A 27391-nucleotide genomic window follows, 5' to 3' on the forward strand; every position below is an offset into this window, starting at 1 on the left:
AATGATCAAATTGCCCATTTCTGCTCAATTGCTCTAGTTTATTATCCCAGGCATTCTGAATGCTAATGAAATCTACCTATCGTGCCTGTCCCTGTCACTCTGCTTTATGATCTTATTAAAACCTCAACATTCCTCAGCCCAGTGACATTGGAGAGAGAGGGGACAGCTGTCCTCCTGCCTCTGGTGTGGCTCAGACACTCGCCCTGTCACTGCTAAGGGCTGAGTGATTTAGCCCCAGTGAGCAGCCTCCGAGTGATATTTTTATACCCGTGACAGGATTATATAACTTAGAGAAAGGCCATTAGTGAATACAAAGGCATAAGCAGGAGGGGGAACTCAGGTGAAAAATGGGCGAGTAAATCTTTGGATGTGACTCTTCAGAATAAAATGCCTTTCACATTTAGATTTAATGAGCCGGTTATCTCACCAAAAGGGAAGGGGATAGCTGTCACCGGGGTTTCCAGCTTTCCTCAAGATGCACCCAATTATTAACACAAAGAGGAGATGCAGAAGACAAGGATGCCTGGCTCTTCTGGTTCTGGGTGGCACTTTTGCCTGAACACAGCTCTGGGGGAACAATTAGCAGGCCTCAGATCTCAAGACTGCGACTGGGAGGGGACCCCAGAGTTCAAGCCTGTGACCCAAATGTGATAGGAAGCTAATGAACTGGAGGCTTTCAGAGTGTTTGTCTGCTCTTTGTATTCACTTCATTGAAATGGAAATAACACCATTTCCCTAGCAGCATATGGCAGGAACTCTTTGTCAAAGAGGCCTAAAGCCAGTCTGGCCTCAGGGGAGTCTCAAGGAGTGGGGCCCTTGACAAGATTCTCCATTTCAGTATTGACTCTGAAAATCCTGATATGGGACTTCCCTGGCAGTCCAGTGGCTAAGACTCTGCGCTTCCAAAGCAGGGGGCCTTGGGTACTATCCCTGGTCAGGAAACTAGATCCTGCATGCCACAGCTAAGACTCAGTGCAGTCAAAATAAATAAATACAAATAAATAAATCATTAAAAAAAATCATACGATATGAAAGCTATCAGAGAACAAGTATCACTGCCATTTTCTATTGTACATGCATTTGGTTTCCTCTTGAACATAATTCATTTGTCAAAGAAAAGTAATATATTTGACATTTGTGTGCACATATTAAGTACCATTTCTCAAAGTTCTATGGTTTTTCTTTTAGTTGTGGAGCAAACCTTCACCTTTGTTTTAGATGAGGCTCATTATAAAGTTGTGTAGCTTTTATTGTAACTGATATTTATGTAATGAATTTGTTTGTGTGTAGGTATAAGTAATAAATAAAACTTTTTAATGCCCCCTAAGCTCACCAGCTTATTAGTCCTAAAGCAGATTCCTGTAGTCATCAGCCCCTATATGCACAATATTGATAATCTCCTTCTGCTGAGTAGCTGTTTGTTGTGTTCCTCCGGGTGTTCAAAGACAAAGTTGTAAATAGGATATGGAATTTGTTTCACAGTTATTTGGGCCCTAGACTACACCTTGGCTCTTCTCATCTGTCGACTATGCTTTAGCGCTTGGTCCAGGTGATAGCACCTCCTTGTAGAGTCAGTAAGTCGTGTCCCACTCTTGGCAATGCCATGGACTGTAGCCCGCCAGGCTCCTCTGTCCATTGGATTTCCCAGGCAAGAATATGGAAGTGGGTTGTCATTTCCTTCTCCAGGGATCTTCCCGACCCAGGGATCGAACCTGAGTCTCCTGCATTGGCAGGTCGATTCTTTGCCATTGAGCCATGGGGAAGCCTGATACCACCTACACCAGCTCAAAATGGGTGATGCCAACCTTCTGGCTTTCCATCCTCCCATTCCTCTTTACACATCCTTTTCACAGACCTCTGGCTTTCTGTGGTGATCTGTTCACTGGGTGGAATTTTTACCTCTTTTTGCTATACATCTGATGTTCACCCCCTTCTGGCTTAAACAAGCAACTTCTTTCTTTTCTAGCACCATCATTTTTTACTCAAGATGTAGGGAGATGGTTATGGCAGCAGGGGATCTTCCAGCACAGGTGCTTGCCAGCATCCACAAAGGATGCAATCAGAAGTTCAACACACAGACCTCTCCTTCCAAGGGCGCTGGGTCACCTTCAAGGGCCTGAGTTGAGATGCTTTCTAATGTAGTGTACTCAGAAATACTCTTCCCTCCAAGTTGTGTTCCCTGTTATTGGGCCAGGCTCATTCCTTCTTTATGTTGATGTTTTTTCCTCCGAGCCCTGTAGTTCCTCCCTGCAATCTGATTTCTATCAGGTTCAATTGAATTTCTCGTAACTGTCTATACTATACTGAATCTCAGTTGTAGGGTTTATATTCTTTTTTTTTTTTTTTTCAATTTACTTTGATGTGCTGGGTCTTAACTGTGGCATGTGGAATCTAGTTCCCTGACCAGGGATCGAACCTAGGCCCTCGGTATCAGGAGCACGGAATCTTAGCCACTGGACTGCCAAGGAAGTCCCAGGGTTTACATTCTTACCCATTTGTTCTTTGATTCCAGCAAATCATGTATTGGGTTATTCTTAGGGGTGTGTGTGTATGTTAGTTGCTCAGTCATGTCCGACTCTTTGCAACCCCATAGACTGTAGCTAGCCAGGCCCCAGGCTCCTTTGTCCATGGAATTCTCTGGGCAAGAATACTGGAGTGGGTTGCCATTTCCTTCTCCAGGGGGATCTTCCGGACTCAGGGATCGAACACAGGTCTCCTGTATTGCAGGCCACCAGGGATCCCATTCTCAGGGGTGGGGGTTAATGTTTTCTTAAGTCCACATTCTTGCATATCTTAGACTGAGCTGTGTCCAGCAGGAACCATTACTTGATGAGGAGAATGCCTAGAGGCAAAGCAAACAGAGCGAGTGTGGCTAGAAGTAGCTAGCCCTGAAATTAAATGTTTTATCTGGACAGTCACTAAATGATATATTAAGATCCAAGCTGAACAAGGGAAAATGTGGTCAAGTCAGCTATGCAATATTAAACCTTAACCTAATGATCATATCAATACCAACCATGGAAATGTTGTAGTCTCAAATGTGTCAAATTTAAAACAACAACAACAAAATGTGACCAAAGAAAATACAAATCGTTTCTTTTCACCTGCAGTTCCAACTCTGTTTTATGTGTCTAAAGGTACCAACCTATGTGGATGCCAGGAAAGCAAAACCATTTTCATGTTAGACTTTCAGATTTTTCATTCTATTCCATCACTACTGGAAAGAACACTGCCATAGGAGGAGAAAGACAGGATACAGAATGAGTTCTTACTTGACAACCAAAATCAAGAGCCTTTGCTTATTTAAACTCTCTTCTGTGTGGCTCTCTGCATGTGGAGGCATGTTTGTGTGTGCGTGTATGGCTGTATTTGCTTTGTGTTTGTGTACCTGTGTGCATGAGTCTTCAACATCCAACCATGAAGATAAATCTTCAAAGAGAGATGAGACTAATAACTGTGGCCTGTAAAGTCAAAATCCATTTTATTGTGCCTTTCAGGGAATGAGGTGCCATGAATGTTACTGTCTCAAACCTGACTAATGCTCTCTCCTTTGGTTGGTGCTTCAAAAAGCAAAGAATTCTATGGTAGGGGATGTCCCTGCTGGTCCAGTGGTTAAGAATTCACTGCAGGCTCAATCCCTGGTCAGGCAACTAACATCTCACATGCTGTGGAGCAACTGCTGTGTGGTCCTTGTGAAAGCCACTTTTCAGAGACTCAGTGTAACCAGTGGGTGCTAACTTGAAGATATGCTTGATGGTTCAGTTCAGTTCAGTTCAGTTCAGTCACTCAGTCGTGTCCGACTCTTTGCGACCCCATGAACCGCAGCATGCCAGGCCTCCCTGTCCATCACCAACTCCTGGAGTCCACCCAAACCCATGTCCATTGAGTTGGTGATGCCATCCAACCATCTCATCCTCTGCTGTCCCCTTCTCCTGCCCTCAATCTTTCCCAGCATCAGGGTCTTTTCCAATGAGTCAGCTCTTCGCATCAGGTGGCCAAAGTACTGGAGTTTCAGCTTCAACATCAGTCCTTCCAATGAACACCCAGGACTGATCTCCTTTAGGATGGACTGGTTGGATCTCTTTGCAGTCCAATGGACTCTCAAGAGTCTTCTCCAACACCACAGTTCAAAACCATCAATTCTTCGGCGCTCAGCTTTCTTCACAGTCCAACTCTCACATCCATATATGACCACTGGAAAAACCATAGCCTTGACTAGATGGACCTTTGTTGGCAAAGTAATGTCTCTGCTTTTTAATATGTGACCTAGGTGGGCCATAAATTTCCTTCCAAGGAGTAAGCGTCTTTTAATTTCATGGCTGCAGTCACCATCTGCAGTGATTTTGGAGCCCAGAAAAATAAAGTCTGACACTATTTCCACTGTTTCCCCATCTATTTCCCTTGAAGTGATGGGACCAGATACTATGATCTTAGTTTTCTGAAAGTTGAGCTTTAAGCCAATTTTTTCATTCTCCTCTTTCACTTTCATCAAGAGGCTCTTTAGTTCTTCTTCACTTTCTGCCAAAAGGGTGGTGTCATCTGCATATCTGAGGTTATTGATATTTCTCCCGACAATCTTGATTCCAGCTTGTGCTTCCTCCAGACCAGCGTTTCTCATGATGTACTCTGCACGTAAGTTAAATAACCAGGGTGACAATATACAGCCTTGACATACTCCTTTTCCTATTTGGAACCAATCTGTTGTTCCATGTCCAGTTCTAACTGTTGCTTCCCGACCTGCATACAGATTTCTCAAGAGGCAGGTAAGGTGGTCTGGTATTCCCATCTTTTTCAGAATTTTCCACAGTTTATTGTGATCCACACAGTCAAAGGCTTTGGCATAGTCAGTAAAGCAGAAATAGATGTTTTTCTGGAACTCTCTTGCTTTTTCTATGATCCAGCGGATGTTGGCAATTTGATCTCTGGTTCCTCTGCCTTTTCTAAAACCAGCTTGAACATCTGGAAGTTCACAGTTCACATATTGCTGAAGCCTGGCTTCGAGAATTTCAAGCATTACTTTACTAGTGTGTGAGATGAATGCAATTGTGCAATAGTTTGAGCACCAGATGCAAAGCAGAATTTTGATAACAGGCTCAAGAGTGAGTAATAATGCATATTTATTGTAAACATTTTGGAAAATATTGGAGAGTATCAGGGAGTGTATACAGATCACTAGGATCCCAGCACCCAGAGAAGACACTATTAATGGAATCAGCATGTTGAGGAATTTCCTTCCTGTTCTTTTAATTGTGTGTGCACTGCAGCCCTGGAATGGGGATTTGTAACCTGCTTCTGTTTTTTCCAGAACTACTTGGATAGTTTTCAAGTTGTTAAAATCTCTGACAACACAGGTTGAAATAAAATAGGCAGATGGAGACAGACAGCCTGATAGACCGAAACTGTTGAAATATAAAATAAAACTTAACATTGAAGATACCCAAGAAATTCACCTTGTTATAATTCAACTCATTAAGTATCAGTATTAATCATAAAAACAATGGTGTAATGCCTCTCTTATCAGAAAATCAGATTTCAGGCATCATCCACCATCTGGAACAGAAGAATGACATTTTTCCTGAAGACAGAGAAATCCAAACACAATATACTGTGTAAATGATTCTGTTTTATGCGGTCTGTAGAGTTCCTTTTTAAAATTATCATGTGTTATATATATACTACATTTCTTCTAGTAAACAGAAATTAACCTCTGTGTGTATTATACGGTTGTCGCAGATCCTCTAATGATGTCCCTAAATGTTTTTCATAGTATCTGATATACAGCAGACTTTCCATAAAGTGTATTTTTGTCTATATCATCCTAGTATCAATGCTTGCAGCTGCGCTCAGTAGCCCAGGTGTTTTCAGATCTTTTCAAAAATATATTATTAATACTCAGTCCTTGTTGTCATTGCTCAGTTGCCCAGTCATGTCTGAGTCTTTGCAACCCTATGGACTGTAGCACGCCAGGCCTCCCTGTCCCTCACCATCGCCTGAAGTTTGCCCAAGTTCATGTCCATTTCATCGGTGATGCCAGCCAGCCATTTCATCCTCTGATGCCCTGTTCTCCTTCGGCCCTCAATCTTTCCTAGCATTAGGGACTTTTACATCAGGTGACCTAAATATTGGAGCTTCAGCTTCAGCATCATTCCTTCCAGCTGGGAACACAGCCTGCCCATCAACAGAAACTTGGAGTTCAATCACTGTTGGCCAATGACGTCATCAATCATGACCATGTAATAAAGCATCCATTAAAAACCCTTAAACAGGAGCCTCCATCTTGAGGCCAACTTGGAGACTGGGGGAGGAGGGTCAACTCGGAGAGTACGGGAGTCCTTCACACTTACCCCACACCTTGCCGTGCATATCGCTTCCATTCGACCGTTCCTCTTTATAACAAAGATAAGGTAAGCAGAATATTTCTCTAAGTTCTGTGAGTGGTTCTAGCAATTTAATAAACCTCAAGGAGGGGGTCCTGGGAACCACTTAACTACAGCCAGTTGGTCAGAACCCCAGGAGACAGTTGGGGTTTATGGTTGGCATCTGAAGTATCTGTGGGGTTGCAGGGAGTGGGAGTTGGGGTGGGGGTCTTGTAGGACTGAGCCCTTAAGCTGTGGGTTCAGACTTGAGGTAAATAGTTAGACTCAGCTGGTTATTGGAGAACTGCTTGGTGGAGTGGGGAAACACCCACACACTGGAATTGCTGTCACAGTTGAATATCCCTCCTTATTGGGTGTTGCAGCACTTTGTGTATGGTGTATTTTGTGCAGTATTTTGTGAATTATCTTCGTTCACTTAATATTGGCTTTCTTCTGTGTCGGTCACTCTTGCTTAGATTGCTCGTGCTGCTGGATTTTTGCCTACCGTGCGGCAGTCAGTTTCAAATTCTTTGGAAAACCATTTTGTTCCCCTACTTCCCCGGGTTTCTTTTAGCACTACTGAATGTAGTCATTAAAATGGTCATCTTCATCATAAGAATTTCCAGATTCACATTAAAAGGAACTCCATGTATACAACTTCCCCTTTTAGGTATGAGTTTTTGCCTGAAACGTTAGGAAAGGATTTGTTGAAGTGCAGTTGATTTACAATGTTGTGGAGGTTTCTCTGTACAGAAAATTGACTGTTATATATATATTGTCTCTCCTATTTTGTTTCTGTATGGTTTATCTTAGAATATTGAATATAGTTCCCTGCGCTCTACAATAGGACCTTGTTGTTTGCCCATTCTATATATAATAGTTTGCACCTGCTAATCCTAGGGTTTCCCTGATGGCTCAGCTGCTAAAGAATCTGCCGGCAATGCAGGAGACCTGGGTTCTATCCCTGGGTTGGGAAGATCCCCTGGAGAAGGGAAAAGCTGCCCACTCCAGTATTCTGGCCTGGAGGATTCCATGGACTGTATAAAAATCTGTAGGGTCGCAAATAGTAGGACACAACTGAGCGACTTTCACTTTCACTCCCAACTTCCATTCCTTTTCTCCCCTCCCCCTCTCCTCCTCCTTGCCTGAAACTTATTAACACTTAGTGCCTCTACCTTAAGCAGAACTGAAAACCTAAATAGGTGCCTAAGGCTCATACCTAAATTAGATCATCAACCTTACCTGAGCAAAGACAGGAACGAAGCCACCTGAGATACCCTGAGAGGCATTTTGAGAAACTGGGTAGTTGAGAGAAATCGAAACAAATGTTACAACCTCCAACTCCAGGCAAAAGTTCCATAGGGTCACGGTCCTCTCAACCAGTTAATAAAGAGGGGACAGGGTGGGGTGCCTCTCTAGAGCCCCTTCTTTCCAGCCATCAGGAGAGTTCCACGAAGCCATTTTACCACTTGAGTAATGTTTGCAAGTATCTTGTAAAAGCTTTCTTTTCAAATATCCTAAAATTGGATGTGACAGAGGGCAAAACTCTGAATCTATATTATTTATAGACTAGGGCTTCCCTGGTGGCTCAGCTGGTAAAGAATCCACCTGCAATGCGGGAGACCTGGGTTCAGTCCCTGGGTTAGGAAGATCCCCTGGTTAAGGGAAAGGCTACCCACTCCAGTATTCTGGCCTGGAGAATTCCATGGACTGTATGGTCCATGGGGTCACGAAGAGTCAGATACTACTGAGCAATTCTCACTTTCACAAGCAGATTAGTATAAATGTATGTTTATTTTCCCCCTATTTCCACCCACTTTTAACTAAGGGTATAGATGTTTTAAACAACAGCACAGGACTTCACTGGTGGTCCAGTGGTTAGGACTCAGCTCCCAATGCAGGGGGCCCAGGTTCGATCCCTGGTCACAGAACTAGATCCCATGTGCTGCAGTGAAGATCTCGGGCTGCAACTAAGACACTGCTCAGCCAGAGAAATAAATATTAAAGGAAAAACATACACAGAATCAAAGAATAAGTGGATTGAAATGGTTCAGAGAAAGATCCATTTTTCTTTACTCAGCTTTTCAGATTAATCCGAGATTAGCACTGTCCATGATTTACTTCTATCAGGAGTGAGATTTCTTCCAGCTTTCTGCTAAGGTGAGCAGCGATTGGAATCGAGGAGATGTCATGATGGCTCAGTGATGCCTGGAAAGGTCTCAAAGATCTACTTCTACAGAAGAATCCTCCAAGATCCCCAGGGGAAGTAGTGCACCTGTTGCTAATGGAAATCGCTTGATTTTTGGAGAATTGACATTCCCAAACTGTAGTTAGTTTTCATCTTAACGCATGCTGTCACTTCAGTCATGCCTGAATCTTTGCGATCCTATGGATTATAGCCCACCAGGCTCCTCTGTCCATGGGATTCTCCAGGCAAGAATACTGGAGTGAGTTACCATTTCCCCCTCCAGGGAATCTTCCTGACCCAGGGATTGAACCTGTCTCTCTTATGTCTGTTTCATTGGCAGGCAGTTTCTTTATCACTAGCGCCACTTGGGAAGCCCAGTTTCCATCTGTTTTGTTTAATGGCTGATCACTTTCTGACCCGCAGCTTCTCCTAGATGAACCATTCAATGATGCACTCAAGCCTATACAGTTTTGTTCCTTGAACAACACAGATGTGAACTGTGTGGGTCCACTCATACTTGGATTCTTTTTTTTTTTTTTTTTCAGTAAATATGTAATTGGTTCTCCATATTTGTGGGCTTTGAATCCATGAATCCCACCAACCACGAATGGAAAATTTCACCCATGGTTGGTTGAATTCACAGGTGAGGAATCCAACTATGAAACTTGAATGTTTGTGGATTTTCATATACCGAGGAGGTCCTGGATCCAACTCTGTGTGGATACAGAGAAATGAGAGTATCTGCAATGAGAACTGATTTTACTAGGGAGATGACTTTAAAATAAAAGTATCACTGTTGTACTAAAGAAAAGTTACAACTAAAACATTGACAGATGCTTTCACCTGCAGCAGCTGGTGGGTATTAGATCATTAATGTGATCATCATCTCCCAAATTAAAAGTTAAAGAAAAGGAAGGGAAATACACTCCAAATCCAGAATAAATTGACAAAAAGGAAACCATGATACACTCAACTCTGACCTCGTTCCTGTTTTCCCCAAGCTCTCCCTTCCCCACTCCTGTCCCAACGCAATGTGTTGCTTCAATTTCTAAACTACAAATTCTAGTTTCTAAACTACAAAGGATTCAAACCCCTTCCAGTCATTGGCCCAAATTCCTGCCCCTCCTCAAAGCCTCAAACAAACCCACTTTTTCTATGAATCCTCTTTCTCCTTATTCCCTTTCTCTGAGCCCTGTGTCACAGTCGTCCTCTGTCTTTGAGTTCAGTCACTTGTTATTCATTTGTAAGAATTTCCAGATCCTTTCTTTGCATTTCACATGTACTACTTGTGTCTCTCCAGCTGGACTGCATTCTACCTGAGGGCAAGAACCATATCTTAATCTCTTCTCTGTATTTCAGAGGACATAGCATAAGTGGGAAGAATATAGGTGTTTTTTGTTGTATTACCTTAATTTCGTGCATAGTTCATTTTCTCTTGATTTGACCACCTGAGTATTCACCTTCTGGGTCTTGAAATACATCTTTAAAATAATTAGGAACACAGGGATGTTTGTGTGATGGGATACTTGATTGTTGTTTCTGGTTTATAGCTCCATATGAGTTTAGGCAATGTATTTTTCTACTGCTGCTCCAACCCTGACCTATCTCAGTTCCCACAGCTGGAAGTAATATTGTATTATTGATTTGATTTGGATAGAATCTTCTGTGTCTAAAAAAGGTACAAATGAGCATATTTGCCATGAGAAATGATTTTTCTAGGGAGATGACTTTAAAATAAAAATATCACTCTTGCACTAGAGGAAAGTTAAAACTAAAACAATATTGACAGACCCTTTGACCTTGAGGCAAACAGTGGGTATTAGGTCATTAATATGGGAATTGCCTCCCAAATTAAAGGGTAAAGAAAAAGAAGGGAAATACACTCCAAATCTAGAGTACATTGATAAAAAGTAAAACATGATAGAATGTTTTTGAATGCATGTAACAAATCCTAAGAACATCATGTAGGTTGGGGATAATCCTCATTTTAATTGCATCTCTAAAAGTGTGCTTGGCATAGTGTGGTGGGAGAAACTTATAAAACTTCAGAGCAAAGATGATCACACAATTACTCTGGTTGCATGCTGGTTTCTGCTCTGCTCAATCAAGATTGTTAAGTGTATTGACATGATTGGAAAGCTCTCCCCCCTGCCCCTTTCTTTGGTTTAAAGAGAACAAATACACATTGCAGGCATTCTACTTCAATTAGGCACTCATTCTTTCCTGCTACCAAGAATGGTCTTTGCCATGTAAATCTTTTGTCTTGCGATAAAAATGTCTCACTGTCTAGTTGAGTATTAGTTCTTCATTTTTCTCCTCTTTAGTTACACAATAAAATATAAATATACATTTTAAAATGTTAAATGGTACTTCTAAACATTTACTGAAAAATAAGTTTTCTTTTCCATCCTTATTCACGCCTAATTCTTGGTCCCCGAGGAAACCTCTTTCAATTTTTTAAGCTGTTCTTTTATACTTGCTTCTGTATTTGCAAATACTATTTTTATACTTTTCTTTCTTGAATTTTTTAAAGTTTTATGTTTTCCATTGGATACCTAATGGGAAGGATGAGAAACTAGTTCTCTTAACTACTTAACACACCCACTCACACACATACAATGATATGCACATAGCATGCAATCGCATTCACTCATAAACACTTCTGTCTATAATTATCCTCTTCTTAGTTACATCACATTTGTTAGATCTGTATTATATGTTTATATTATTAAGACTATGAAACATTCATAACAGAGCAGTGTAGTGCCTCAGTCACATTGACTTTCTTGGAGAGTAAGTCCTTCTTGAGATCCCCTCAAGAAGGATTATCACAATTTAATTTTGCTTAGTTATCTCTGTATCAGTCACCAGTTTATCCCTCAGTCTAACAGATTTGATGATATCCCCTAAATACACTCATATATATTTGGTGTTTTCATGTGTTTTGTCTTCTGACTGCAGTTATTGCTTCTGGAACTCACAGATCTCCTGCTCCATTTTTTTTTTTTTTAAATTGAGATATAGTTGACTCACAATGTGATATTAGTTTCAAGGGTACAACATATTGATTCAAAATGTTTATACATGGTACTCCATGCAAAGTTATGTATAAAATACTATCTTCCCTGCCTTGTACAGTTTATCCTTGTAACCTATTTTATACATAGTGGTTTATCTCTTTATCTCCTACCCCTATCGTGCCCCTTCCCCCTTCCCTTTCCCACTGCTAACCACTAGTTTGTTTGTTCTCTGTATCTTTTTGTTTGGCTATAATCATTCATTTGTTTTATTTATTAGATTCCACATATAAGTAATAACATACAGCATTTAGCTTTCTCTGACTTACTTCGCTTAACTTAATATTCTACAGGTCCATTCATGTTGTTGCAAATGGCAAAATTGCATTAGTTTTTATGGCTGCGTAACATTCCATTGTGTATGAATGTATGTGTGTATAAATATATACATCATGTCTTTATCCATTCATCTGTAGATGAGCACTTAGGTTGCTTCCACTTGTTAGATATTAAAATGTTGTGAATATTACATGCATGTCTCTGTTTTAATTAGTGCTTTTGTTTTTTGGATCTATATCCAGTGGTGGAATTGCTCAATGATATAGTGGTTTTGTTAGTTTTTTTGGGAATTTCTATACTGTTTTCCATAGCGGTCTGATCAATGTACAGTCCCACCAACAGTGTACAAGAGTTCCTTTTTTCTCCACATTCTTACCAACCTTAGTTATTTGTTCTTTTTGATGATAACCATTCTGACAGGTATGAGGTGATGTTGATGTTGTGGTTTTGATTTGCATTTCTCAGACTAGCAGTGTTGAGCATCTTTTCATGTGTCTTCTATGAAAAAAATGTCCATTCAGCTCTCCTGCCCATGTTTTAATCAGGTTGTTTTTAGATGTTGAATTGTAGGAGTTGTTTATATATTTTGATATTAACCCCTTTTCAGTCATATCACTTAAATATTTTCTCATTCAGTGGATTATCTTTTTGTTTTGTTGATTTCTTTGCTGTGCAAAAGCTTTTAAGTAAATTAGATCCCATGTGTTTGTTTTTGCTTTTGTTTCCTTGGTGTTAAAGACAGATCCTAAAAAATATCATTATAGTTTATGTCAGAGTGTCCTGCCTATTTTTTCTTCTAGGAATCTTATGGATTCCTTGTCTTACTTTTAGGTCTTTAATCTATTTTGATTTTTGTATGTTGTATTAGAGAAAGTTATTCTTTTCCATGTAGCCGTCCAGTTTTCCCAGTACCACTTGAAGAAACTCTTCTTCATTGTATATTCTTGCCTTTGTTGTTGTAGATTCAGTTCAGTCGCCCAGTTGTGTCTGATCCTTTACAACCCCAAGGACTGCAGTATGCCAGGCTTCCCTGTCCATCACGAACTCTCGGAGCTTGCTCAAACTCATATCCATTGAGTCGGTGATGCCATCCAACCATCTCATCCTCTGTCGTCCCCTTCTCCCACCTTCAATCTTTCCCAGCATCAGGATCTTTTCGAATGAGTCAGTTTTTCGCATCAGGTGGCCAAAAGTATTGGACATTCGGCTTCAACATCAGTCCTTCCAATGAATATTTGGGGTTGATTTCCTTTTGATCTCCTTTGACTGGTTTGATCTCCTTGTAGTCCAAGGGACTCTCAAGAATCTTCTCCAACACCACAGTTCAAAGGCATCAATTCTTCAGCACTCAGCTTTCTTTATGATACAACCATCACACCCATACATGACTACTGGAAAAACCATAGCTTTAACTAGACTGATATTTGTCTGCAACATAATGTCTCTGCTTTTTAATATGCTGTATAGGTTGGTCATAGCTTTTCTTTCAAGACGTAAGCATCTTTTAATTTCATGGCTGTAGTCACCATCTGCAGTGATTTTTGGAGTCCAAGAAAATAAAGTCGGTCACTGTTTCCACTGTTTCCCCATCTATTTGCAATGAAGTGGTGGGACCAGATGCCATGATCTTAGTTTTCTGAATGTTGAGTTTTAAGCCAACTTTTTCAGTCTCCTCTTTCATTTTCATCAAGAGGCTCTTTAGTTCCTCTTCATTTGCTGCCATAAGGGTGGTATCATCTGCATATATGAAGTTCCTGATATTTCTCCCTGCAATCTTGATTCTTTGATCAAGTCCAGCATTTCACATGACGTATTCTGCATATAAGTTAAATAAGCAGGGTGACAATATACAGCCTTGAACTATTTCTTTTCCAATTTGAAACCAGTCCATTGTTCCATGTCCAGTTCTAACTGTTGCTTCCTGATGTGCATACAGATTTCTCAGGAGGCAGGTCAGGTGGTCTGGTATTCCCATCTCTCTCGTTTTTTTTTTAAATTTTATTTTATTTTTAAACTTTACATAATTGTATTAGTTTTGCCAAATATCAAAATGAAGCCGCCACAGGTATACATCTCTTTCAGAATTTTCCACAGTTTGTTGTGATCCACATGCCAAAGATTTTAGCGTAGTCAATGAAGCAGAAGTAGATATTTTTCTGAAATTCTCTAGCTTTTTCAATGATCCAATGGATGTTGGCAGTTTGTTCTCTGCTTCTTCTGCCTTTATAATTCCAGCATGAACATCTGGAACTTTACGGTTCATGTATTGTTGAAATCTAGCTCAGAGAATTTTGAGTATTACTTTGCTAGCGTGTGAAATGAGTTTAATTGTATGGTAGTATGAACATTCTTTGGCATTGCCCTTCTTTGGATTTGGAATGAAAACTGATCTTTTCCAACCCTGTGGCCACTGCTGAATTTTGCACATTTTCTGGCATATTGAGTGCATCACTTTAATAGCATCATCTTTTAGTATTTGAAATAGCTCAGCTGGAATTCCATCACCTGCAATGGCTTTGTTCGTAGCGATGCTTCCTAAGGCCCACTTGACTTCGCATTCTAGGATGTCTGGCTCTAGGTGAGTGATCACACCATCGTGATTATCTGGATCATGAAGATCTTTTTTGTATAGTTATTCTGTGTTTCCTGCCACCTCTTCTTAATATCTGCTGCTTCTGTTAGGTCCATACAGTTTTTGTCATTAATTGTGCCCATCTTTGCATGATATGTTCCCTTCAGATCAGATTAGATCAGTCGCTCAGTCGTGTCCGACTCTACGCGACCCCATGAATTGCAGCACATCAGGCCTCCCTGTCCATCACCAACTCCTGGAGTTCACTGAGACTCACGTCCATCGAGTCAGTGATGCCCCCCAGCCATCTCATACTCTGTCGTCGCCTTCTCCTCTTGCCCCCAATCCCTCCCAGCATCAGAGTCTTTTCCAATGAGTCAACTCTTCACATGAGGTGGCCAATGTATTGGAGTTTCAGCTTTAGCATCATTCCTTCCAAAGACATTCCAGGGCTGATCTCCTTCAGAATGGACTGGTTGGATCTCTTTACAGTCCAAGGGACTCTCAAGAGTCTTCTCCAACACCACAGTTCAAAAGCATCTTCAGTGTTACTGGTTGGGGCATAGACTTGGATTACTGTGATATTGAATGGTTTGCCTTGGAAACAAACAGATCATTCTGTCTTTTTTGAGATTGTATCCAAGTACTGCATTTCGGACTCTCTTGACCATGATGGCTAGTCCATTTCTTCTAAGGGATTCCTGCCCGCAGTAGTAGATATAATGGTCATCTGAGTTAAATTCACCCATTTCAGTCCATTTCAGTTTGCTGATTCCTAGAAGGTCGACATTCACTCTTGCCATCACTTGTTTGACCACTTTCAATTTGCCTTGATTCATGGAACTGACATTCCAGGTTCCTATGCAATATTGCTCTTTACAGCATCGGACCTTGCTTCCATCACCAGTCACATCCACAGCTGGGTATTCTTTTTGCTTTGGCTCCATCCCTTCATTCTTTCTGGAGTTATTTCTCCACTGATCTCCGTAGCAGTTCCCTTGCTATCTCTAATTTTCTTGACGAGATCTCTAGTCTTTGCCATTCTATTGTTTTTTTTCTATTTCTCTGCACTGATTGCTGAGGAAGGCTTTCTTATCTCTCCTTGCTATTCTTTGGAACTCTGCATTCAGATGGGTTTATCTTTTCTTTTTGCCCTTGCGTTTGCTCCTCGCCTTTTCTCAGCTATTTATAAGGCCTCCTCAGACAGCCATTTTGCCTTTCTGAATTTCTTTTCCTTAGGGATGATTTTGATCACTGCCTCCTGTATGATGTCATGAACCTCTGTCCATAGTTCTGTAGGCACTCTGTCACATCTAATCCCTTGTGTCTATTTGTCACGTCCACTGTAGGGTCATAAGGGATTTGATTTAGGTCATATCTGAATGGTCTAGTGGTTTCCCCTACTTTCTTCAGTGTCAGTCTGAATTTGGCAATAAGGAGTTCATGATCTGAGCCACAGTCAGCTCCCAGTCTAGTTTTTGCTGACTGTATGAAGATTCTCTGTCTTCAGCAGCAAAGACTATAATCAACCTGATTTTGGTATTGACCATCTGGTGATGTCCATGTGTGACTCATCTCTTGTGTTATTGGAAAAGGGTGTTTGCTATGACCAGTGTATTCTCTTGGCAAATCTGTTAGCCTTTGCCCTCCTAAATTTTGTACTCCAAGGTCAAGCTTGCCTGTGACTCTAGGTGTCTCCTGACGTCCTACTTTTGCATACCATTCCCCTTTGATGAAAAAGACTTTTTTTTTTTTTTGCGTTAGTTCTAAAAGGTCTTGAATAGTTCCATGAGGACCTACATCTTCTTTGGGATTCGTGGTTGGGGCATAGACTTGGAGTACTGTAATATTGAATGGTTTGCCTTGGAAATGAACAGAGATCATTCTGTCGTTTTTGAGATTTCACACAAGTACTGCATTTCAGACTCTTGTTGATTATGAAGGCTACTCCTTTTCTTCTAAGGGTTTCTTGCCCACAGTCGAAATAGTAGATTAATTGATCATAAGTACATGGGTTTATTTCTAGGCTCTCCTCGGTTCCATTGATGTGTGTGTCTTTTTTTATGCCACTACCATATTGTTTTGATTGAAAGTGAAAATGTTAGTCTCTCAGTTGTGTCCGACTCTTTGCAACCCCAGGGACTGTAGCCTGCCAGGCTCCTCTGTCCATGGGATTCTCCAGGCAAGAATACTGGAGTGGGTTGCCATTCCCTTCTCCAGGGGATCTTCCCAACCCAGGGATCGAACCTGGGTCTCTTGCATTGCAGGCAGATCTTTACTGTCTGAGCCACCAAGCACTTTTTTGATTACTGTAGCTTTTTAGTGGTGGCGCTAGTGGTAAAGAGCCCACCTGCCAGTGCTCGAGATGCCAGACACGTGGGTTTGATCCCTGAGTCAGGAAGATCCCCTAGAGGAGAGCATGGCAACCCGGTTCCCTATTCTTGCCGGGAGAATGCCATGGACAGAATAGCCCTGTGGGCTACAGTCCACTGTGGTCTCAAAGAGTCACACGTTACTGAAGCAACTTAACATGCACTCACACGAAGTCAGGGAGCATGATACCTTCAGCTTTGTTATTCTTGATCAAGATTGCTTTGGCAATTCGGGGTCTTTTGTGTTTCTATTTCCAATTTTAGAATTATTTGATCTAGTTCTGTGAAAGATGCCATTAGTATTTTCATAGGGATTGCAATGAATACGTAGTTTAACTTGAGTACGGTCACTGTAACGATATAGGTTTTTCCAGTCCAAGAACATAGTGTGTCTTTCGATCTGTTTGTGTCATCTTCAGTTTCTTTCATCGGTGTTTTACAATTTTCAGAATTCAGGCCTTTGCCTCCTTAGGTAGGTTTATTCCTAGGTATTTTATGCTTTTTGATGTGACTGAAGCACAACAGTCATCCTGTAACTTTCGTCAACCTGGGGCTTTCATCTCTCTTTAGATCTTTGTTTCTAGATTTTAGACTTCACTTTTTCTAGTTTTCTTATTTTTAATGTGCATATTTCCCTAAGAATGGAAAGTTTTGAGACCTTTTCTGTCTGAAATGTCTTCGTCTTCTAATTTATTTACTTTTTAAAAAATTGAGTATCCTCTAATTTGATAGCTTGTCTAAGTATAAAATTCCAGGTTGTAAGGTTAAATCATTTCCTCCACAGTGGACCTGTCCAGTGAATTCCTTTCTGATGTTCTTTCTTTTTTACTTTGAGAAAATCTAAGAACTTCTATGAGGTGTTGTCAAATTGCAGAGTGATTCTTAGGTCTTCTCAATTTATTTCCTGGTCTACCATTTGAGTTGTTTTTTTTCCTTCATACCTTTATGGTTCTTTTTTAGTGTTTGATCTGCTTTTTCTGGCATTGCTTTTCTTTGGATACTAATCTCCAATTTTAATTCCTTATGTATCTGTATTTTCTCATCTAATTTATTTTATTTGAGATTTGATAGTTTCTCAACCATTAGGTTGAAACTACAAATATTTCTAGAGTTGAGTTTCTCAGACTACTTCAATTACCAGACTACTTCTCTACCTAAATTAACTTTTTCTGCTCTTTGATCTTTTGTTCTTCCTGTCTTTGTGGGTTGATGGCCTATAAATTCCTTTGCTATCATTTTTTAGGCATTGAGGATAGGAGAGATGCAGAGTAATAGGTAGCTAATCTGCCACATATATACATAGATTTTCTGCTTTAATTTTTTCATAATTATATATATACATATTCAAATAAAATTTCCAAGCATTGATAAAGTATAGAAAATAACAAATGTCCACACTTTTGAAAAGCCTTATCATAATCATCTTTCCTTTGGATTTCTCTTTCTCTCCCTATCTTAATTATGAAGAACCAAAATATCACAGAGATAGTCTCTCAATATTCTTCAATTTCAGTCTTTTTCCTCACTCTTCAGAGGTAGTTCATTTGGTATAACTTATTCTCATCCATGTTTATATCTTAATGTCCATGTATATCTCCCTAAGTAATTTGCAGTTTTGTTTTGCTAATTTCAAAGTGTGTTACCAGCGTCATATACTGTATGTGTTGTTCCATACAATTTTTTTCACTCAACATATTTTTGTGATGTATATATTTTGATGTACTCATTCTAACATCTGTAAGGCAGCTATGCATATATTCTGTATCCTTTACTTTTGTCAGTCTTAAATTAAAAGCTATCTTGTAGTACATATCAAGTCCTTAAAGCTCACTGCATTCCTCCACTGCAGAGAAGCAGCATAGTTTTAAGAGCCTGGGTCTTGGTGTCAAGTAAATCTGGGTTCAAATCTGCAGTTTATTTACTAGCTATGTAATTTAGGGTAAGCTACTTAGCCTCTTAGATTTTGGTATCATCATTTGTAAAGTTTAAATACTAAATAGTATAGAAATTATCATTGTGAGTATCAAAGGATGTATATTCAGTACAGTAGTTTACAATATGGAGAAGGAAATGGCACCCCACTCCAGTATTCTTGCCTGGAGAATCGCGGGGACAGGGGAGCCTGGTGGGCTGTCGTCTCTGGGGTCGCACAGAATCGGACACGACTGAAGCGATGCAGCAGCTGCGGTAGTTTACAATATTAAGTAGTCAAATAACTCAGCTGCTATTATATGAAGGCCAACAATTCACTGCCTAAATCTCGGACCCAGTTGTTCAAACTGAGTCCTTTTTACAAAACCCCTTCCAAGTAGTAGTCGAGCTTCTATATGAACACCTTCAGTGACTTGAGATTCTTGAGTTCATTATAGTTTTAAACATCTCTGTAAAAAATTATGCTTCCTGTAAGGAATAAAAACATAAACTCTCCCTGAAGTTTCTGCAGAATTAGTCCTATTTCTACCACTTGGGACCAAGCAGAACAAATCTAATCCCTCTTCCATTTGACAGACTTTCACATATTTGAAGACAAATATCAAGTCCCCTTGAGCCTAATTATATTGAAAGCGAAAAAAAGATAGACTAGAAAGAAAAGGAAGGAAATTGGTATGTGTCAGTGGTAGATAAGGCCTCACACACTGAAATCGGTAAACGTGGAGATAACTACCTTAGAATTCTCTACCAGTTGCTCCAAAATGAAAAGCTGTCACCAGAACCTCCCTTTGAGGAAATCTTGTAAGCATTATTGAAATTCTTTCTTCCTCCCTTTTGGAGACTTTGATGGTATTAAGTGTTACCAAATGGGCTGGGAAATAATCTTTAAACATATAAAGAGTCTTTATTGTCATCTATTATACTTTAAGCCTGAAATGGGTAATAACAGGAGATGCTCTGGTTTTACAAGACAATAATGTCGTGTCTGAGCAGTCAAAGACTATTATGAGCGAGACTACAGTGCAGTTTGGCCCAAAAGCTCTCTCTCTGACAAATGTAGACCTGTTACCCCTGTAGAGGTGTGATCAATCTCAAAGTTTTGTTAACAGATTTAGTTCTGCTTCTTAGTTCCCTGCTAGAGTTTCTGACTTTTATTCCAGGTTTTGTGTTCAAAGCATGCACATCTATCATGTCTTCAGATGAAACCTCTTTAAAAATTACCCACTTAGATGGAAACATGGACATAAAAAGACTTCTGATTTAGCACAAGGACCACTCCCATCCCCCAGCTCTTGGCAGGTTCTCCTTTCAGATCTTAATGCATCCGATTGTGTCCTTTGGACATGTTGTCCCTCCTGAGGGTCTATAATGAGAAGCTAAGGCAGCAGGTGTAAGCTGTAGCCCTTGGGTCAAATCCAGCTGGCTACCTGTTTATATATAATTTGTGAACTAAGAATAGTTCTTATTTTCATTTTCTAAGATTTAAACATTTATCTTATTGAAGTACAATAAACATTTTTTATTGAAGTACTATCTGTATAACTAAATAATTATAATTCCTGCTGTACAGTAATGTGATTCAGTTATATATATGTACACACACATATATACGCATATTTTCCATGTTATTTTCCATTATGGTTTATCACAGGTGCTGAATATAGTTCCCAGTATAGTAGGACCTTATTCGTCCATTCTATACTTAACAGTTTGTATCTGCTAACTCCAAATCCATCCCTCCCCTGCCCCCTTGCTCCTTGTCAACCAGAAGTGTGTTCCCATGTCTGTCTCTCTTTTGTAGATAACTTCACTTGTGTCATATTTTAGATCCCACATATAAGTGATACCCTATGGTATTTGTCTTTCTCTGTCTGACTTAGGATGATAATCTAGGTCCATCCATGTGTGGCAAATGGCTTTATTACATTTGCTATGACTGAGGAGTAGTCCATTGTGTATATGTGCCACGTGTTCTTCATCCATTCATCTCTTGATGAACATTAAGTTTCCTTCCATGTCTTGGCTGTTGTGAACAGTGCTGCAATGAATGTGTATGAATGCTATAAAATTAGTGTTGTTTTCCCTCATATATGTCCAGATGGGGGATTGCTGGGTCACGTGGCGGCTCTGCTTTTAGATTTTTGAGGAATCTCCATACTGATTTCCATAGTGGCTGTGCCGGTGTACATTCCCACCAACAGCACAGGTTCCCTTTTCTCCATACCCCTATCAGCATTTGTTATTTGTAGACTTTTTAATTATGGCCATTTTGACCCATGTGAGGCGGTACCTCATTGTAGTTTTGATTTGCATTTCTCTAATAATTAGTGCTATTGAGCACAAGAATAGTAAGAATAGTTTTTAAATATTTAAATGGTTGTGACACATAAAAATTATATGAAAATCAAGTTTCAGTGTCCATAAATAAAGTTTTATTGCAACACCGCCACACTCACTTGTTTAAACATGGTCTTTGTCTGCTTTCCGGCTTTGGTGGCCGAGTTGATTACTTTTCAGCAAAGACCCTGTAGCCGATGAAACCTAGTGTTTACACTCAGATTTACCAGGATGGTTTGCTCATCCTTAAATTAGGGAAAGAAGACCTGATTAAATCAGATTTTTGACTCCTCCCATTAAAGAAAAACAGGAAAAAAATCTGAGTGGTGCCATGGGAGGTAAGGACTTACCCAAAGCCAAAAAAAGTGTCAACAAAGAGAGCATGACACTATTTGAATGTTTCAATGAAAGATGAAGATGCTTTAAAATCTCATCCCAAGGGACTTCCCTGGTGGTCTGATGCAGGGTGTACCAGTTTGATCCCTAATCAGGGAGACAGGATTCCACATGCCTCGTGGTCAAGAAGCCAAGGCCTAGAGCAGAAGCAGTATTGCAACAAATTCAATAAAGACTTTAAAAATAAAAAAAATCTTAAAGTCATCCCAAATTTAAAACAGCTCTATGAAAACTATGCTCACTATAAGGAATACCTCTTCCCCCCAAAAGAAAGTCACCCTGTATTTTCTGCAGAAATTATCCTGTTTCTACCATTTGGGACCAGATAGAACAAGTCTAATCCCTCTTCCATATGACAGACTTTCAAATATTTGAAGACAAATCTCAAGTCCTCCTGAGTCTAATTATATTGAAAATGGAAGGAAAAATGGGAGAGAAAGAAAAGAAATGGAATTGTGCATGATGAACGAAGCCTCACACATGGAAACAGGCTTTTTTTTTTTTACCCCCTCCCCACCACAGGCTTACCACTTTATAATAACTATGAAAAACAATCCTCAAACAAATTCAGGATTGGCAACTGCTTAGATTTAGACAAGGATGGAGATAGGAGAAGCCACACAACTTCTATTTTTCCCTAGTGGCTTCATATCTTGAGTTACTGATGCTGGTGACAAAGGAGGGATACAGGCCTGTCAATCATTCTCTGTCCTTCAGGGCAAAAATAACTGGTCCTTTCTTTGTAGTGGAATGTAGAGTAAGTCTTTCTAGGAGCCCACAGACTATTTGTTTTAATGCAGTGAATTTTAGATTTTGTTGCTCCTAAAAATCTCAGGATAAGGTTATAGAAATGCAAGATTAGTATGATTGTTAATCTCCAGTACTCATTCTAGTCTGATTATGAAAATCTGAGGTGTAAGACTCAGAAAAGTATGTTTTTAATAAGCACTCTATTTCTACTTCAGAGGCCTCATGCTTTAAAAAATACTGCTAAATTGCCTAGATCAAGAAAACAAATTTAAGTTGCACCCTGGTTTCAAACTCACTGCCTATAAACCTTTATATTAAAATGTCCCTATGCATATTTTAGGGCTTCCCTAGTGGCTCAGTGGTAAAGAATCTACCTCCAATGCAGGAGATACAGTTTCAATCCCTGGGTTGGGAAGATCCCTTGGAGATGGAAATGGCAACCCACTTGTATTCTTGCCTGGGAAGTCCCATGGAAAGAGGAGCCTGGTGGGGTCACAAAGAGTTGGACACCACTTAGTGACTAAGAAACAACAAAAATGTACGTTTTAACATGGTTGCTCAGAACAAAACCTTGGGGTCATCATTTCTTTCTTCCTTTTCCAACAACCATCCAGTATATAAGCAAATCCTGCCGGCTGTACCTTCAGAATATATCCATAATCCAAACACTTATCAGCCATACTGCAACCACTTTGAACCAACCCACAGTCATCTCCACCCACCACTGCTAAGTGCTAATTGCCTAGCAGCTATTCTCAGTATGGCTTGCATATTTTTAAGCCACCAATGTGATGCATGCCAATACTTCTTGAATCCCTCAAGTATCTTCTCAAGTCACATGACTACAAGTCCGGACCTTCTAAGATAATATTTGATCCATCCTCACCACGCTTTCTTCTCTGAGCTCATCTCCTCCTTTCTTTGTGCTCCAGTCCCAGGGACCTCCTTGCTGTTCCCTGAATAGACCAGTGTACTTCCACCTCAAGACTTTGGAATGGAGGTTGCCCTTGTGTTTAGTCCTCTTCTTTCAGGGATGATCTCGAATCACTTGTCCTCTCCTTCAACTCTTCAGTCAAAAGTCACCTTCTCAGTGAGACCTTGCCTGACAACCTTATTTAAAGTACAACTCAATCACACCGCCAGAAATCCCATGCCTGTCTCCTGTGTGTAACTTATTCTATGCTTAGTTTTTATTCTTTGCCTCCATATCCCCTGCCAGAAGAATGAAATCTCTGGAAGAGTGGGGTACTTTTGCTTGAAATTATTGTTGTATTCCACTGCCTAATATAGTGTGCTGACTTAAAAAAAAAAAAAAAAAAAAAAAGCACAACTTGAGAGTTGTGAGTTAAGATTTATTTGGGGCAAAATGGGAAGTCCAGTCCAGGAGACAGCTTTTCAGGTAGCGCTGATGGTGTGGTGGTGCATGGGTGTGATGTAGGGGTGGTGATGCTTTAGTTGCTAAGTCATGTCCGACTCTTGTGATACCATCCTGCCAGGCTTGTCTTGGGATTCTCCAGGCAAGAATACTGGGGTGGGTTGCCATTTCCTTCTCCCAGGGATCTTCCCAACCCAGGAATCAAACCCGGGTCTCCTGCACTGCAGGCAGATTCTTTACTTATTGAGTTATGAGGGAAGCCCCAGGCTCCTCTGTGCATGGAATTCTCCAGGCCAGAATACTGGTGTGGGTAACCTTTCCCTTCTGCAGGAGATCTTCCCAACCTAGGGATCAAACCCAAGTCTCCCTCATTGAAGGCAGATTCTTGACTGTCTGAGCCACCCGGGAAGCCCAAGAGGTAGGAGATGCTTGGTATATGAGTGATTTTGGTGAAGAGGGAACACAGACAATCAAGCACCTATTTTTTTTTTTTTTTCAGGAGGTTCCTGATAGTCATGAGGTGCAGATGTCACCATGAAGGATTTTGGTGCTTTTCAAGATATAAGGAGAAACAAGAATTGGCTCATAAAATCAGCTCCAAAAATGTCTAACTATCTTAAGACCTGTTCTGGCAGTTTTTCCCAGAGCACTGAAAGCCTCCTTTCTGCTCTCCACCCTGAACTCCTTTCAGGAGGTGTTGAAAATCAGCAGCAGCACATGATTTAATCCTTGTAGAGGTAGAAGGCAAATGCCAACTTGTAGTTGACAAGTGTTTCCCTGATAGTAGGCAATCAATAAATATTTGAATATTTTTTAAATAAACCAAACATTTGGGTAAAGCTGTGAGCCAGTAGAACACACAATTAAATGGTAAGTGGTATTCCTTTTTTTGCCAAGATTGTAAAGGATGATAAAAACAAATGATAGTGTGGGCCCATAAAAGAAGTATTAACCTCTTTCAGTGATAATAAAAGTATAGTTGATATTAGTATTTTATATAATTTTTCATTTATGATGTAGTCAAAAACATACTTATTGATAATCTCTCCCAAAGTATTTGGGTTTTGAGCTATCATGCTAGAAGAAGAGACCATCTCTCTTTCTGGGCATTTTAAACAAATTATTTAACCCTAGGTCTCAGCAAAGATGAAGGAAGAAGTATGGGTCACTTATACTTTTTTTACCTGCAAGTCTAACAATAAGTTCTAAGTTCAGTAGCTCAGTTGTGTCTGACTCTTTGCGACCCCATGAATCACAGCACGCCAGGCCTCCCTGTCCATCACCAACTCCTGGAGTCTACCCAAACCCATGTCCATCAAGTCGGTGATGCCATCCAGCCATATCATCCTCTGTCATCCCCTTCTCCTCCTGCCCCCAATCCTTTCCAGCATTAGGGTCTTTTCCAGTGAGTCAACTCTTCCATGAGGTGGCCAAAGTATTGGGGTTTCAGCTTCAACATCAGTCCTTCCAATGAACACCGAGGACTGATCTCCTTTAGGATGAACTGGTTGGATCTCCTTGCAGTCCAAGGGACTCTCAAGAGTCTTCTCCAACACCACAGTTCAAAACCATCAATTCTTCAGCGCTCAGCTTTCTTCACAGTCCAACTTTCACAACCATACATGACTAGTGGAAAAACCATAGCCTTGACTAGATGGACCTTTGTTGCCAAAGTAATGTCTCTGCTTTTCAATATGCTACCTAGATTGGTCATAACTTTCCTTCCAAGGAGTAAGCATCTTTTAATTTCGTGGCTGCAGTCACCATCTGCAGTGATTTTGGAGCCCAGAAAAATAAGTCTGACACTGTTTCCACTGTTTCCCCATCTATTTCCCATGAAGTGATGGGACCGGATGCCACGATCTTCATTTTCTGAATGTTGAGCTTTAAGCCAACTTTTTCACTCTCCTTTCACTTTCATCAAGAGGCTTTTTAGTTCCTCTTCACTTTCTGCCATAAGGGTGGTGTCATCTGCATATCTGAGGTTATTGAGATTTCTCCCGGCAATCCTGATTCCAGCTTGTGCTTCCTCCAGCCCAGTGTTTCTCATGATGTACTCTGCATATAAGTTAAATACGCAGGGTGACAATATACAGCCTTGACGTACTCCTTTTCCTATTTGGAACCAGTCTGTTCCATGTCCAGTTCTAACTCTTGTTTCCTGACCTGCCTACAGGTTTCTCAAGAGACAGGTCAGATGGTCTGGTATTCCCATCTCTTTCAGAATTTTCCACAGTTTATTGTGATCCACACAGTCAAAGGCTTTGGCATAGTCAATAAAGCAGAAATAGATGTTTTTCTGGAACTCACTTCCTTTTTCCATGATCCAGCAGATGTTGGCAATTTGATCTCTGGTTCCTCTGCCTTTTCTAAAACCAGCTTGACCATCTGTAAGTTCACGGTTCACGTATTGCTGAAGCCTGGCTTGGAGAATTTCGAGCATTACTTTACTAGCGTGTGAGATCAGTGCAATTGTGCGGTAGTTTGAGCATTCTTTGGCATTGTCTTTCTTTGGGATTGGAATGAAAACGGACCTTTTCCAGGCCTGTGGCCACTGCTGAGTTTTCCAAATTTGCTGGCATATTGAGAGCAGCACTTTCACAGCATCATCTTTCAGCATTTGAAATAGCTCAACTGGAGTTCCATCACCTCTACTAGCTTTGTTCGTAGTGATGCTTCCTAAGGCCCCCTTGACTTCACATCCCAAGATGTCTGGCTCTAGATGAGTGATCACACCATCGTGATCATCTGGTTCATGAAGCTCTTTTTTGTACAGTTCTTCTGTGTATTCTTGCCACCTCTTCTTAATATCTTCTGCTTCTTTTAGGTCCATTACCATTTCTGTCCTTTATCGAGCCTGTCTTCCAATGAAATGTTCCGTTGGTATCTCTAATGTTCTTGAAGAGATCTCTAGGCTTTCCCATTCTGCTGTTTTCCTCTATTTCTTTGCACTGATCGCCGAGGAAGGCTTTTTAATCTCTCCTTGCTATTCTTTGGAACTCTGCATTCAGTTGGGAATATCTTTCCTTTTCTCCTTTGCTTTTTGCTTCTCTTTTCACAGCTATTTGTAAGGCCTCCTCAGACAACCATTTTGCTTTTTTGCATTTCTTTTCCACGGGGATGGTCTTAATCCCTGTCTCCTGTACAATGTCACGAACCTCCGTCCATAGTTCATCAGGCACTCTATCAGATCTAGTCCCTTAAATCTGTCTAACAATAATTTGGTCTAAAAAATTAATTTCAGATTCTTTATCATTGACAGTGTTCAGTTCTCATTTGGTTAAAATACTTACAGAGGATTTACTAGAATATAAAGTTATTTTTTACATGTAATGTTTCTTTGGATCCCTACTGTTGACAAATATAGAGAGTGGGACAGGATATTCATGATAATGAATTTACAGAGGTGAAAATTGAGACCCAAAAAGTAAAATGAATTGTCTGATGCCCCACTGATAGGCCTGAGAGCTATCATTAGAACTTTCCTTGGAGCTTTTTTTTTTTTAATTGAAATATAGTTGATTCAGGCTTCCTGGGTGGCTCAGTGGTAAAGAATCTACCTGCTTTGCAGGAGATGTTGTGGGTTCGATCCCTGGTTTGGCAAGATGCCCTGGAGGAGGGCATTCTTGCCTTGGAGAATCCCAGGCATGGAGGAGCTCTATGGGCTACGGTCCATAGGGTCGCACAGAGTCGGACAGGACTGAAGTGACTGAGCACGTGTAGTTGATTTACAATGTCATGCACTTTCTTCTTCATC

At 40.4% G+C, this 27391-nt stretch overlaps 1 long non-coding RNA gene across 4 annotated transcripts in view; it reads left to right on the top strand.

The window, feature by feature from the left end:
- Nucleotides 1–6246: 6246 nt before the first annotated feature.
- The window catches only part of LOC123330946, a 51569-nt gene continuing 30424 nt past the window's right edge, over nucleotides 6247–27391 (top strand). For all 4 annotated transcript variants that reach the window (XR_006547319.1, XR_006547285.1, XR_006547295.1 and 1 more), the window contains exons 1-2: nucleotides 6247–6404; nucleotides 24134–24504. This is a non-coding gene — a long non-coding RNA (uncharacterized LOC123330946). The remainder of the gene's footprint in view (nucleotides 6405–24133; nucleotides 24505–27391) is intronic.

Source organism: Bubalus bubalis, chromosome 1, assembly GCF_019923935.1.
Source record: "Bubalus bubalis isolate 160015118507 breed Murrah chromosome 1, NDDB_SH_1, whole genome shotgun sequence".
NCBI lineage: Eukaryota > Metazoa > Chordata > Mammalia > Artiodactyla > Bovidae > Bubalus > Bubalus bubalis.